Below are 13627 nucleotides of genomic sequence, written 5' to 3' on the forward strand. Positions count from 1 at the left end.
TGTGTGAGCCCTGGAACTCAAGACCCAACCTGACAAAGGGCAGGCTCATTGCTCATCACTCCATCTGCATTTCTAGTGGGAAGAATGTGCTTCATTGTCCTGTACAGGCTGGTCCCGTATCTGGTTTGGGGACCCTCCCTGGTCCTCAGATGAAGGATGTGTTATAGGTGGATCTCCTTCGGGGGATTTAAGGGGTTTCCTGAACTCGCGGGCCCTTCTGCTTTGGATTAAGGCACGAGGAAGAACGAGGAAAAACCTTCCCCACCCCCCCACCGGAGTGAGTGGCTTTGCTTGCAAGCCTCCTCTCCCCCACACACCTCCATGGAATGGAGGCTTCAGGGAGCCCAGGCTGCTGGGCCACGCGGACACTAGGAGCGTCCCGCCTGCGTCTCAGCTTTCACAGCTGTGTAGGCAGATTTCCCAACCCAGGGAGGCCTCCCTTGGCCTCATGGCTCCTGGCTTTGCTCTCTGGGTCTAGTCCTTCTTGGAAAGGCACCCCAGGCCCTCCACTGCTCTGGCTGCCTCCCCCAGACATGCGTCAGTCTGCCCATGTCCAGCTACCCAGAGCAAGACTCTACCTGCCTTCATGCTTTTCTGGATGATGCTTCGAAATGCTGGCTCATGGTGAGCTTGTGGTCTACCCATACCCCTAGCTCTTTTCAGACAAACAACTGTCTTTCTGTTCTTTTCCCATCCGGTATTTCTGATGTTGATCTTTGCAAACCACATGCAATACTTTACAACCAGTTAGATGGTGTCTATAGTGCTGGGTTTGGAGTCAGGAAGAACTGAGTTCAAATCCAAATTCAAACAGGGACTGGCTGGGTGAGCCAGGGCAAGTCACTTCATCTCTGTCTGCCTGAGTTAGTTTTCTCATTTGTAAAATGGGGACAATGATAGCACCTACCTCCCCTGAGTGTTGTGTGACGGACAGAGACATAGTTTTTGGGTAAATTAATCATTTTCTTAATAAGGCTAGCAGGTCAGTAATCAAAGGATGGTCATTTGATGTTCTCTCTCAGTGGTGGGCGATATTCAAATGAAGGGTTGAGTATCTCTATAGAGAGACCACCCATAACTTGAGACTATCAATTCAAAGAATATATACCCTTTGGGGGGGCTCAGTGACCCCTGGACAGAGAGATTATCTCTCCTCAGACCCCTCCCCCTTCCGCTATCTAGACAAAATCTTGAGTAGAACACAATGGGTTTTGCCACCTTAGAGTAAATTCCTTGTAAGGTTTGGTGGGGTCTGACCAAGATGAGGAGGGTCAGTGCGATCTCATCATCAGTAATGTCCTAAAAGGAAAACGAGACTCCAGTGGGGACTTTGGAAGAAGGTGGGGGGAGGGCTCTGAATCTCCCTGATATATTGGTTATTAATCATTACTTCTCACAGTCGTGAGGATCCAGTGAGGCGACGCTTGCTTGTCACGGTGCCTGAATACACACAGTCGGTGTTAATAAACGCTGGTTCCTTTCCTCCTCTCCTAATTACATTCTTCTCCTCACATCATGCCAACGTTCTGCTCAGTCCCAGCTCTAATGTGCCCGCCGCCCCTCTCGGCTCCGTCCCTGCTGCCTTCTCCAGCCGACCAGTGCTCTGGGCCGCAGCCTAAGCCTTCCAACACCAAGGAAATGTGAGCTACTTCAGCTCCAGCCGGCTGTGCCTGCTCTCCACTGCTGCTCCTGGGAGCCCCCCAGGAAGTGGCCCCCTTCCCCTCCTCTTTCCTCAGCCTCTCAATACACTTCAGCATTTGGCCCTGGCAGTCCCACGGGGAGAAGAGGTTGGCACCAATTGCCCACTTCACGGATGAGGATGCAGAGGCTGGTGACTTGCCTTGGAATGCCACCCCAGGCCTCCAAGTGGCCGGTTGGGTTAGTGTGCTGTGTGCCACGACCTGGGAGTTCCCCAAAGCCTTCCCTGAGGCTTTTCATCTGCTTTCTTAGGGGTCTCCAGTTCTGTTTTTTTTTGAGAGGGGCCAAACTAAATAGTAGGGGCCGGCTCCTATGTACGTGGGCCTCTGCCCACAGGGGGTGCTGTTTAGCCAGTTCTTGAACAAGTTGACTCTTGTCTCTGAACCCAGAGTGTCCAGGTAGCTCCAACTGCAGGGACTGATGGACTGAGCTCCAGAGGCAGCTGGGAAGACATGAGCTCGGCTCCTCACCCTCGCCCTGACAGGTACTGCTTGGGTCCCTCCCTGTCCCCGAGCCTCAGGTTACTCGCTAATGCCAGGAGTCTTGGATGGGCTGGGATCTCTGTCACTCCAAAGAAGCCCCAGGTCCTTGACACAGTGGGGGTTACGCATCTGGCCCAGGGGGAGCTCCTGGAGAGTCAGCAAGTCCTGCTGCTCGTGGTCTTCAGAGGTCTCCCCGCACCTACTGGACTTTGTTTCTATTTATAACCTCCAGATCTTCATTAACTTGTTGGCTTCTCCTGAACGCGCCAGCTCGCAGAGTGGTCCCCAAGTGACTGGTTCACCTTAACTCTGACAAGTCCGTGGGCCCCCTGGTGGGGGGTCCACTAAGTGGGTCACTAAGCATTGGGCAGACGGGTCCATCCCAGCTGGCCCTTCTGTTCTGCCTGACTGCCCCCTTGTCCTGTGTTGTCTTTGAGCAAACCACAGGCATCTTCTGTGGCCCACTACAGAGTCCCTGACACCGTCGGTTCTTCAGTTTCTACAGGGCTGCCCTGCTGGAGTGAGGTCATCTCACCATTCAGACTGTCTTGACCCGAGACTCAGAGGGGACAAGAATTCCCCAGGACAGCTAAGAAGCAGCAGAATCTGCATTTGAACTCGTGTCCTCTGCCTCTAAATCAGCCTCCTTCTACTCCGTGGGGATAAAAGTCCATGATCACTTACTGCTATGCATCTTCTCTTTCAGGGGTGGGGGGGGTCCCACCTCTCCCCCTTAATTTTGTTGTTTTTGTTTTGTGGGGCAATGAGGGTTAAGTGACTTGCCCAGGGTCACACAGCTAGTGTCAAGTGTCTGAGGCTGGATTTGAACTCAGGTCCTCCCGAATCCAGGGCCGGTGTTTTATCCACTGGGCCACTAGCTGCCCCTACCCCTTAATTTTTAAATAACTCTCTCCGGTCGCCCCAGAGATCAGTGACGGGCGGAGGCCCAGGGCGGTCCGGGGGAGGAGGCAGGGGAGGCCATCACAGCAGACCAGGGAAAAGGCCCAAGGAGGAGGCAACCCCGGAAAAGGGCCCTTGGGGTGAGGGCGGGTGGACAGCGGGTTGTAAAACAATGGGAGGCACTGAGTGTGGAGGGGGGTGGAGGGGGTGTGAATTGCGATCACGCTGGCGTAGTGATTGCCAGGGACGGCCAGCAAAAGGGGAGGGGCCAGAGGACGGTGAACTGGGTGAGGGGGGCACCCGCCGGGGTTCAGGGAGGCCCCGCCCCAGCCACCAGGTGGAAACCACACCCCCTGCTCTGCTCGGCTCTGGGAAACCTAGTGAGCGACGCGCTTGGGAGGGGCGCGGCTCTGGGGATGATGCAGAGTGGGGGCGGGGCACCAGCCGAGAGGAACCCGCCCCCCTCCCCTCCCCAGCGCTCCCGCAGTGACTCCTCAGTCCCACTGGCGCGTTCCAGGATCCTGCGCACCCGCCCCAGGGCCTGCTGGGAGAGGGCCCCCTGGACCGTGCTCCTTGGGCAGAAGGGGAAACTGAGGCACGCGATACGCAGGAACGGGTGTGAGTCAGAGGCGGAGGCCCTAACCCCATCCCATCACGCACGCCACGTCACCTCACGTGGGGGGGGGTAGTGCGGACCGAGGCGGAAACGCCCGCTAGGAAAACAGGAAGCCAGGGCTGAATTGACCAATCATATGCCTCGTGGGCAGTTCCGCCCCCTCCCTGCCCCGTCAGGACTCCGGGAGGATTTCCAAGTAGCGCAGCGCGACCTTCTTCCCAGTAGCCCCCGCTCCTTGGTCCTGTTCGATAGGAAACACATTCAGTGAGCGGAAGGTTCCGGCAAGGTTGGGAGGGGGCGGAGCCTCGCCCCTGCCCCAGATTCCCGCACCTAGAGCGGCGCTCTAGAAATGCTTGTAGTGCAGACGGGGAAATTGAGGCAGCCCAGAGAGGTGACAGGGTCCCGGGCAGCTCCAAGGGTCCGCTTCCCCGCTCCTACAGGCGGAAGAAGACCATTTAAAAAATTGGCAAATTGGGGGCAGCTAGGTGGCACAGTGGATAAAGCACCAACCCTGGATTCAGGAGGACCTGAATTCAAATTCGACCTCAGACACTTGACACTTTCTAGCTATGTGACCCTGAGCAAGTCGTTTAACCCCCATTGCTCCGCGAAAAAAAAAATTGGCAAATTGATTTCTTATTGGTGGTCTGTCAATGGATAGAGAGCCCCGCCCAGAGTCAGGAAGACCTGAGTTCAAATCCAGCCCCAGACATTTCCTAGCTCTGTGACCCTGGGCAAGTTACGAAACCACTGGCTGCCTCGATTTCCTCATCTGTAAAATGGGGACACAGTAAAAATATTCTGGTTTAGGGGCAGCTAGGTGGGGCAGTGGATAGAGCACTGGCCCTGGAGTCAGGAGTACCTGAGTTCAAATCCGGCCTCAGACACTTAACACTAACTAGCTGTGTGACCCTGGGCAAGTCACTTAACCCCAATTGCCTCACTAAAAAAACCAAACCAAACCAAACAAATATGCTGGCTTCCTTCCTTCCCCCAATCGGTCCAGCCACCTACAAGCCTCTGAGAATTGTGGTTTAAAAAGGGGAAGGGGGGATGCAGCTAGGTGGCGCAGTGGATAAAACACTGGCCCTGGATTCAGGAGGCCCTGAGTTCAAATCTGGCCTCAGACACTTGACACTTACTAGCTGTGTGACCCTGGGCAAGTCACTTAACCCTCATTACCCCACTAAAAAAATTTTTCAAATTTAAAAAAAGGGGAGGGGAGCAAGGGAGGAGGGGAGAGGAGAGGAGGGAGGGGAGGAAGGGAAGGAGTGGAGGGGGAGAACGAAGCCAAGTTGGTGATAAATCCATGAAATCTCACCTGTGGCTGGGGAGCAGGGGCTTCCATGTTTAGGAAACATTCTTAAGTCGAGTGGCCCCAGGATATCCCCCTCCCACCATCCCTTCACTCTTTGCGTGTGTTTCTAGTTTCTGGCCCACATCCCAGATTTAGAAGTAGAAGGGACCTTGACCATCCAACCCCCTCATTTCAGAGATGAGGACACTGATGTTTAAGTGACGTCCAAGGCCCCACATATGGCAGTCAAGATTCGAACTTAGGCCAGCTAAACCAGGGTCTGGCGCCCTTCTCACTGAACCACAGTGCCTCTGGTTCCTAGTACCATTTCCCAGCAAAAATTCCAGCACTTTGAGGATGGGCATTTGGAGAACCATTATTGGTATATATTCCTTTCCATTCTCCTCGTCCTCCTGAAGCAGACCCAAAGCCACCCTTGCCCAGGGTGGGCTACGGGAGGCCTGACCTTTGCTCTCCTTCCCCTTCCCCCATATCTACAGGACATCAACCCACAGGTCACCCACGAGTGCCCAGTTGATGGAGCAGCCCAGCCCAGTCCTACCCTGACCTTCCCCACGTCCAGATGAGTTTTTCTTTTCAGCTGCCGCTCCCTGTGACTGGACAGCACAGGGCTGGAGAGAAGCCCAGAGGCCCCAGAACTGGCCTGCATCCCTTGCTGTGGCCACAGGGTGGTGGGACAGGCTAAGGAGCTGTTCGCTCTCACAGGCTGTTTATTGAGCTACCCTGGCTTGGGGCCGTCTTCCTTTGGCTTCGAGACAGCTGAGCTGGGTAGAAAACTTTGTGGCCCAGTGGCTACCACCCTTCCCTACCAAGGGGGCATCTTTGGCCTCCAGCTGCACTTTCCCATGCCAGAGTCCAGAGCATGTGGCAGCCTGGAGGTCCAGAGCAGATGGAAGGGGAATTTGGGGGAGAGCTGGGAGCTGAGAAGGGTTTGCAAAATTGCAAGATGGTGGGGCTTCCATTCACAATGGCTGCCACCAAAGAGAATTTGCAAAGGGCAATGATTTCCCTGGGAAGTGGGCTAGAAGAGACTATCATCTGGGAGTCATCCCCACTGACCTTTTGTTCCTTGCCTCCCTCGTGAGGGATAATCTGCCTGTCCTTGGGCCCCAGGATTGTGAAAGATGCTGAAAAACAGAATAAGATCCCAGATCATTAACAGAAGTGACCACAGAGCCATCACCCCAAAGTCACAAGCTGAGCCCTGAACCCTCAAGTTTCTGCAATCCTTGCAAGTCTCAATGATCAGATCTTATCAGAATGGGAGTCCCCTTGGACTGAGTCCAAGTGTTTCCTCCTCCTATCCTTTCTGGGTAAGGATCTTTTTAATGAGGCTTTCTACTCTCCTAGCGGATGAAGCCACTTCACTGTGTGAAGGCAATCAGCGTCAGCCTCAAGCCTGGGACTTCTCTGGCTGGGCACTGAGTTGGCATTCCATTCTTTCAGTGAAAAGCAGTGCCTATGAGCCTGGGATCCACTAGAATGATTCCGGTCTGCCCTCTGGGCTTCACGGCATCCCCCCCTTCCCTGGGACATCAAGGTCAGTAAGGGGCATTCTAGGCAAGCCATGGACAGTGCTGGAGAGTGAGGCCAGCCTTCCCTGGTCAGCTCTTCAAGCGGCAGAAGATTCTGCTTTCTCCACTCAGCTCTCAGCACCAGAGCTTTCCTCCAATCCGATTGTGTCCCCACATCAACTGCAGATGGGCTGTCTCTCTCCCCTGGGCTCAGCTCCAGTCAATCTCGCTCCACTCTGCTCTGTCGGCTTCTTTCTTTCTCATTCCCCATTTCCCCAGAGACCTCTTAATCAGCCTAATCCTACCTCAGTCAGGATCTCTCTGTGTGTCCCTCTAAGGTTGAGAAACCCCAGATTCACATTTCTGTCAAAAGTGGCACAAACAGTTCTTTAGTTCCGTTTTCCGGCAGCAAATGTCCAAGTCCTAAGACCCACCCTAAGCACATTAGCTTTTGGAAAGAGCTGCCCTCCAGTCGTCACTGGGTGCCTTGGCTGCAAAGGGGCCGCTTTCACTCACGTCCTCACCTCTCTGCGAGCTTCTTCTCTTTGTGTTTTCTCACACAAACTCTCTTTTCCTGCTCTTTTCAGCAGCTAAGCTCTCCACATCCTGAGAGGGGGTGCTACATGCACCTAATGTCCATTACTCACCTTCATGCCCTCCTTGGGCCCTGGTCCCAGTGCCTCCACCCTTTCCCGAAGGCCAAGGATACTCTCTCTCTTCTCCTCTGTCTAGCTGGCATCTCTGGCTCCCTTCAAGGCTCATGGATTCATGTTGGAACCAAGGCATTGTCTAATCACCCAGCCTGAAATCACTGTCTTCCTGTATTAGCCTACACGTGGCATCCTCCCCATAGAATGGAAAGCCCTTGAAGGCAGACCTGCTTGCTTTTCCTCTCACTGCCCCAGCAGCGGGCATGCAGGGCATCACACATAGTAGGTGTTTAGACTGAATGACCTATGTGATGGTAGGTGGCTTTGTATGTCAGGCATAATTGAGCAGGAGATTGAATTACATTTGGGAAATTGTGCATGGTTTTCAAAAACCCAAGCACTGCTCTACCCACAGGCTCATCTTCCTTCTACCATGATTCCCCAGTGATGCATGAATGCATGAGGAAGTATTTATTAGGTGTTTACCGTGAGCCAGGCACCTGCTCTACAGAGCACCCTAATGCCAGAAGACCCTGGATGGTGGGTGGTTCAAAGAACAATAGGAAGTAAATGAATGATGGGCATGTGACCAAGGACAACTGGTCTAGAAGTAGTCAGATGGACATCGTCCAGGAGATGTGCGGCCATGGCAATGGTCTTCAAAACTGTCCACCAAGCCAGAGAGGGGCTGTGATCTGTACTGGTGCAGGGAGTAGCCGTATTGAAGGGCTGCAGATCAGTGAGGCATGAGGCCATTCCAGTCAGAGCCCTTGGTAATGGCCCCTAATCACAGGACTGGGGTCTCCACCCATTGCCCCGTGGAGGACCTGCTGATGAGGTCAGCAAAGTTCCCCAGGGGCCATTATCTCTCAGAACCCTGGGCCTCAGCTGGAATCAGTCCGTTCCCAGGACCGCAGCAAGTGAGGGGCTGGACCCAGCAGGACCCACAAAGTGCTGAAAAAGCAGGAATTGGGGGTGCAGCGGGAGCCTCGCATGTCTGGCCAATTCCAGGAATTCTTGGAATTCCTCCAGGCTGGGGGGGGGGAGGGGAGCTCCATGTGACCACTCCTCTTTCCAGTAACCTGGGGATGAGGCAAGCCCTGAGGCTGATCCTTGAGGGGCCTCTGGGGCCTCCGTCTCAAAGGTTAACCTCGGGTTCGGGTTCGGTGACTGATTGCGGGGGGGGGGGGGGGGGGGGGTTAGGCAGCGCCTGGTAGGCTGCAAACCGGACACAAGGGTCAGAGCGGCTGTCCTCAGTCTGAAGTCGGGCCCTCGGCCCCACCCCGGGCTGGCCCCCTGCTGAGTCTGCTGAGGTGCGCCGGTCCCGATGCCTTCCTGCCTTGCCAGGCTCCGCTGTGGGAAAAGCCATTGCCACGGTCTCTGGCAGCCTGGGGGGGGGGGTGGAGCACGGATGGAGGGCCGAGCCCCAGGAGCAGGCACGCCCACAGTCTTCCCAAAGGGGACAAACCGAACCTCCCGGCAGGCAGGCTCTGGGGTGACATGGGGGGTGACCGGGAGCCCTGTGCTACACTTCCTGCCAGTTGGTCCCACTGGACGTCCCCGGAGCCCCCAGTGACTGCTCCTGTCTGTGATTTCATGCATCACAAGCCTCAAAAGCTCAGCAGCTGAGAGTGCCCCTGACCCCCTGTGGCTCAGGGCCGGGAGGCCGATGCCCTCATGACCAGGGAGGGGGCTGAAAGTGGTGAGCAGACCCGGGCACAGGGTCTGGGGATGAAGGAGCGCCACGCCCTGGACTTCAAGGCTCCCCAAGCCTGGGAGGCTTCAGAGCTCCCACTCGGTCTTTCTCTTCCTGTGGCCCCTCCCTCCACTGCCACATCTAACTCACCCAAGTCCTGGCCACGAAGCCTATGGGCCCCTCATGCCCTCTTCCCCAGAAAGCGTAATGTCCTAGGATCCATCTAGAGTTGACACCCCCACGCATTTTACAGATGATAAAACCGAGGCTTAGGGAGGAGAAAGGACTTGTTCGAGGTCCCACAGGGAGTGAGCATTAAAGGTGGGCTTTGACTCCAGACACCACACTCTCTCCACTGGATCACACGCCACCTGCTCCTGCCTACACAAATAAAATCCAGATTCCCTAGCTTGGCATTCAAGGCCCCTCACAGAGAGCTCACCCTCACAGTGCAAGATTAACCCATCATCCCAGTCTTATCTGCCCCCATTCCCTTACGGAAAACTAAGCTCTAGCCAGACATCTCTCTCCAGACTCCCAAACCTGCTCCTCTATTTCTGCTGCTGGTGGCCCCTCTCCTCCACGTGGACCGCCCTGCTCAGAATCCCACCCATCCTCTCCCCGCCCCCACCCCAACCCTGGCTCCCGGGCCTCCCCAGGAAAAACAACCACGCCCGAACAGCAGGGGGCCTTGCTGTTACTGTCCGGGCACAGAAGGCTTATTCAGGCTCGGATTTCCTGTAGGGAGACGTCTGCCCAGCGGTGCCACACCCCTCGGCACTCGGGAAAGGTCGGTTTCTTTTGGCCTGCTCTGACCAGGGGAATTTCCAAGTCCAGAAAGTCTGGTCGGAAAACTGCAGCAAGCTCCGCCGCCCCCCCCCCCCAACCCGCCCCCGCCCCCACCTGGCCCCTCCACCACCGTCTGGACAGCCTGGAGGAATTGGGGGTGAATCATCGTCCTCGCTGCTCCCGGGTCCCCTCCCTCCGAGAAGAGCGGGTTGGCCTCCCACGGACGCGAGCCCCAAGACCCCAGAGCTGCTTGGAGAGCAAACGCTCGCCCCTCCCTCCCAGGACACGGCTCGCTGGTTACGAAGGCTCTTGTGACCTCTGGCTGTGAAGTCCCTCCAGCCGGGGCGAAACAGAACAAGCCGCCCCCAAGCCCAGGGACACAGTTCCCTGTGTCTTCACCCCCGATCCCCCCCCCCCCCGGCACGTGCGGTCACTAACGCCTCATTATAGTTTAGGAGTCACACGATGGGAGGCAGCTCAAAATGAAAGGGCTGGCTTTCCCTCTCTGCCCATTGCCCAGATAAGAAAACTGAGGGGGTAAGAGACCCAGGTCAAACCGTAATTACTGACAGAACGGAAACCGAGGTCTTCTCTCTCTCTCTCTCTCTCTCTCTCTCTCTCTCTCTCTCTCTCTCTCTCTCTCTCTCTCTCTCTCTCTCTCTCTCTCTTTTCGAGAGACACCTGCAAGATGCTCTCCCTATGGTCATTCACAGTATTGCAATAAAACGTGGGAAACTGAGTCACTAAGTCTTGTAATTCTTTTGGGAGGACTCGCGATCAATCTGATCAATTAATTCCATCCCACATCATTCTCTCTCTCTCTCTCTCTCTCTCTCTCTCTCTCTCTCTCTCTCTCTCTCTCTCTCTCTCTCTCTCTCTCTCCCTCCCTCCCTCCCCCTCCCCCCTCTCCCATGAGTGCTTTTGGTCCAAATGAGACCCACAGGACGAAGGGATTTGGACTGAGTATGGAACAGCAAGCTCGGAGGGCTGTACCAAGTGCAGGGGGTGGAGGGTCAAGGTGCGAGTCTGCTCCTTCATCAGCACGCACTCCTGGAGGGGCAGCTTGTGTCCAGACTTCCCAGGCACTGTCCCAGAGCACCAGGCAAAGCTTCCAGCTTCTCCCCACCCCTAGAAGGGGAACAAGGGGTGGGCATATCTCCTAACTTAAGGAGTGGGGTCTTCTGCCTCTGCCCTACACATCCCCTCCTCCCCTCCACCCCCTCCTCTCTCCAAAGGCCGGAGCTTTGTGGAGGAAGGCACCCTTCCATGACAGTTGGAGCCCTTGTGTGCCGGGCACTTGGCAGTGGCCAGGGAGATGGCAGCCCTGCCATCCCCTGCCCTGGTCAGGCCATATATAGTGAGTGGATTGGTCCAGCTCCGGCATGATTACCTGCAGCATCTGCAGGACGGTGACCTGGTTGGTGGGGGGCAGGGTGCTGAGTCATGAAGGACATGAGCCCACTTGCGGGGAGAAGGCTGGGAGGTGGGGCAGGGGGCAGGATAACCACCCTCTGAAGGGCTGGGGGCTGGAGGAGGGACTAGACCAGTTTGGCCCCAGAGCTGGGGGCAGTGTGTGTTGGGGGGAGGGAGACTAGTTATAGAGAAGCAGGAGAGGATGGGTGTATGGCAAATCTTGGTAATTACTTCCCAAGTGGACCGGGCTGTCTCTGGGGCAGGGCTTTCCCCTCACTGGAGGCAGAGGCTGGGTGACCACTTCTCTGGTCACTGCCCTGGGGATTCTCGGTGCCTCGGGTCCCCAAGGATTCTGGAACAATCGCTAGCTCTCTGGCAGCCCTGGGTGGAGCAGGAGTTGTGCTAGCCAGACAGGTCTAGTTGTGACACCAGTGTCGCTCCTACAGTTTCTGCCCTGGTTCTTCCTGGGGGGTGAGGGGCAGCAGGGCCTTAGTCTTCCTCCACCCTCCTGGCCCCGGCCCAACTTCTGGCCTCCCAGTCCAAGCCTTTGGCTGCCGCTCACCCTAGAACTTCTCTCCTACAGAGTTCCCGGCCTTGGAGTGTTCAATCATTCCCATGGCCTTCTCACCCTGAGATCTCTACCCAACAGGCCCACCCTCTTCTCCCTGGGGTGATTTTCTCCTGGGACTCCCATGGAGGGGCCCAGGATGACCAGACTTCATTCCTTTTTGGCTCCGCCCCCAATGTCTGACCTCCCTTGTCCTCCCCCCGCCCCCACTGCACACTTGGCCCTTTCTTCCCACCTCTGCCCAGTTTTTCAGTGTGTCTTCTCCATCAGAACATAAGCTTCCTTGCCCATCAATAGGGGAATGGCTGGACAAGTTGTGGTATATGAATGTAATGGAATACTATTGTGCTGTAAGAAACAATGGGCAGGAGGAGTTCAGAGAAACCTGGAGGGTCTTGCGTGGGCTGATGATGAGTGAGAGGAGCAGAACCAGGAGAGCCTTGTACACAGTAACAGCAACATTGTGTGATGAACAATGGAGATAGACTTGGCTCTTCTCAGCAGTGCAACGATCCAGAACAACGTCAAAGAACTAGTGATAGAAAATGTTCTCCACATCCAGAAAAAAGAACTGTGGTTTTTGAATGCAGACGGAACCAGACCGTCTCACCTTTTTGGACTGTTTTTTCCCTTCTTGTTTGAGGTTTTCCCTTGTGCTCTGATTCTTCTTTCACAAGATGACTGGTGTAGAAATGTGTTTAGTGTGACTGTACATAGACAACCTATATCAGGCTGCTTTCTGTCTTGGGGAAGGGGGAGGGAAGGGGTGGGGGGGAGAAAAATGGAACTAAAAATCCTGTAAAACAAATGCTGAAAACTGTCCTTCCGTGTAACTGGAAAATAATCAGATACTTTTTAAAAAAGGACATAAGCTCCTTGAGGGCAGGGACGGGTTTTTGGTCGTTGGTTTGGTTTTCTGCTTGTCCTTGTCCCAGTGCCGAGAGCAGGACATGGCATGGCGGGGGGGGGGGGGGGGAATAAATAAATGTTCACTGGCTGGTTGCTCTAGTGCAGAGGTTGGTCCCAAGGAGCTGAGCCCCCTGCCTCCCCAGCCTCTGATCGTGGGACCTACTGAGGAGCCGCTTCACAGCTGCCTTCTCTGCTAAGCCTGGTCCGACTGCCCCTGGCCAGCGACCAACATGCAGGTCACCCTGTGTGGGACAGCTCTTGGAAGGCCGTTTAACTCGTGATGGACTCCCAGAGACCACATAATGGAGCCTGACGCCATCCTCAAGGGGTCCAGTGGATGAAGAGCCAGGCTGGGCCTCCCAAGGCTGCCTCCAGCATGCGCTAGTTGTCTAACCCTGGCAAACCAAGGCTCTTCTCCCAGTTTTCCCATCAGTAAAATGGGGTAGTGGCAGCCCACCCTCCCAGGATCAGGGGAGGTCACGCAAGCAGTAGAGAACTCTGCAACCCCCCAGTGCTGACAAATGTTAGCCGTTCTCCTTAGTCCTAACACTGACCCCGATCCTCTGTTTCACACGGCCCAACGCCTGCCCAAAGTGATCACTGGGGTGGAACCTCGGCTACCACCCTTGGCTTGGGGCTCTTTTCTGCAAGCACAGGTGAGCTTGGCCTCTGTCAGCCTGCCCCTGTTCCTCTAGCACCGAAGCCTCATACAGAGGAGGTATCAGTGAGTGAACGAGGGGTGGTGGCCATTGGGCGCAAGGCTTCCCAGCTCTTTACCCAAGGGAACACTTGGCAAACAAGGCGCCGGCCTTGGGGGAAGCCTTCTTTGAGGGGAGCTCTCTTCAACGCGGGTGGGGTGAGGACAGCTAGGTGGTGTGGTGCATAAAGCACAGGCCCTGGATTCAGGAGGACCTGAGTTCAAATCTGGCCTCAGACACTTGACACTTACTAGCTGTGTGACCCTGGGCAAGTCACTTAACCCTCATTGCCCCACCAAAAAAAAAAAAAAGTGGGTGGAGTGGGAGGAAAGTCAAGCCTGTAGAAAACACAATGATGGACAAAGGGTGCATTCTC

Source organism: Dromiciops gliroides, chromosome 3, assembly GCF_019393635.1.
Source record: "Dromiciops gliroides isolate mDroGli1 chromosome 3, mDroGli1.pri, whole genome shotgun sequence".
Classification (NCBI taxonomy): domain Eukaryota; kingdom Metazoa; phylum Chordata; class Mammalia; order Microbiotheria; family Microbiotheriidae; genus Dromiciops; species Dromiciops gliroides.